Here is a 2,004-nt window from a genome sequence, read left to right on the forward strand (position 1 = left end):
CCCGCCCCAAAAGCATGGTAATCAAGATGTTAGGAGACCAGAGTGCTAGGCTTGCTTCTACTTATTCAAGTATTAAATTTTTGGGTTCTGCTTTCCCAATTGTTTCTCCTAGTTTCTTAATTCTGTTCTAAATCTTGGAACACATCAAATCCTTCAGCCTGAATAATTAGTCTCATCCAACATAAATATTATAAAGGGTGTCCACTGAAAGTTAAGTCACATTTTATATTATAGCTGTTTAACTTTACAAGTAGGCACAGGTGACTATACTTTAAATTGCTGTTAGATACCTAGTAGTTGAGCTTATGCCATTTTGGACTGATGATTTTTAAGATTTAAAATTGTAATAGTAAAAATAGTCTACTTCACATTTTGGGCGACAAATATTTCTCATCTGGTCAATTATGGTATGAATTCACTCATGTGAAATTAATTTAATAATATAAAAAAGTTGACAATGTAAATATTCAAAATTTTATAGTGACATAATTTATATTCTTCTATTCATAAACACTATTGAAAATACTTACAAGAACCTAGAAAATGTACAAGTATTTGAAAATACAATTAAATATCCACTTCAAAGATACACAAAAAACACATTCAAATGTGACTTTTGATTGAATTAATTCTCTGGGGACTTCCTTCCCTATCATTTCTGCTTTGGAGGAATAGTGGTTCAGGGTAAAAGGGCAGAGGATAAGCTTCAACCCAGAAATCCCCCAGGTCCATGAAAACATGTACCTTCTTTTGCCCCTTCTGAACACACATGAAAGGAAAGATAAAAAATTCTCATCCACTGTAAATATGTATGCCCATGAGCAGTCAATATCAACCACACATTTGTGAATGCTTTCTCTATTTACAAGCTTTTTATTTTCATGATTCACTTGATTCTTAAAATAATTCCATGAAACTCAATAAATGAGATTATTAGTCTTTTTTTTAATGGTGTTGGGGATTAAACCCAGATATCCCTAGACCTTTTCATTTTTTATTTTGGGATAGGGTCTCACTAAATTGCTTATGGCCTTGATAAATTGCTGAGGCTGGGTTTGAACTTGTGATCCTCCTGCCTCAGCATCCCAAATTGCTGGGATTACAAGTGTGTACCAACATGCCCAGCACTAGCCTTGTTTTATAAATGAGAAAAATGATGCTTAAAGAGATCAAATGACTTCCTTATGGTCAAATATTGGTAAGCAAAGGCAAGTTTAGAACCAAGTTTTTTAATTTCTTGCTAAAATATTCTTTCTGTTATACCATTTTGGTTTTCAAACAAATGAAGAAACTATAGTTCAGTGGTAAAAATTTTATGCTTCTAGAAAGGCAGCTTCATTTGGTAACTCTTTGTAATCAGAACAGTTTACAGAACAAAATGGACATGTATGTCATATAAAATATTTGATAGTATGCTCAAAATGTCCTAAGAGAGAAAGTTTAATCAATAAATTCAAAATTAGAAAAGTTGAAAGTCATTTTATATTCTTAACTGATTCTCATCCATTTTGTCTATCTTTACTTGTACTGGGGAGATTGTAAAATGCAATTTGAATGCTAAATTTATCAAGCATCTAACCCATTTTCCTTGTCCAGAAAAGTCTTTTTTCTACACTTCTATTGTATTGAAATGGGAAAATTTGGAAATTTACTTGGACAAAAATGCTGTTACTAAAAACATTCTTGCGTCTATATGGAAAATTTTGAAAGTGGTTCAAAGTTAATTCCTTTTTTCATGGAAAATGTCAGTATATAAATAAATTTTGTATTTTCTTGTCTAAATCCAGACAGTATATTACAACATCAAAATATCTGCGATTGAGTGGTCCTTCATTTTTGTTTTTATAAATATTTGCTTAAAATATTTTGTCTGAGGGCTGGGGATGTGGCTCAAGCGGTAGCACGCTCTCCTGGCATGCGTGCGGCCCGGGTTTGATCCTCAGCACCACATACAAACAAAGACGTTGTGTCTGCCGAAAACTAAAAAATAAATATTAAAAAAAA

This window comes from Marmota marmota, unplaced genomic scaffold, assembly GCF_001458135.2.
Source record: "Marmota marmota marmota unplaced genomic scaffold, marMar, whole genome shotgun sequence".
In the NCBI taxonomy this organism is placed as follows: Eukaryota; Metazoa; Chordata; class Mammalia; order Rodentia; family Sciuridae; genus Marmota; species Marmota marmota.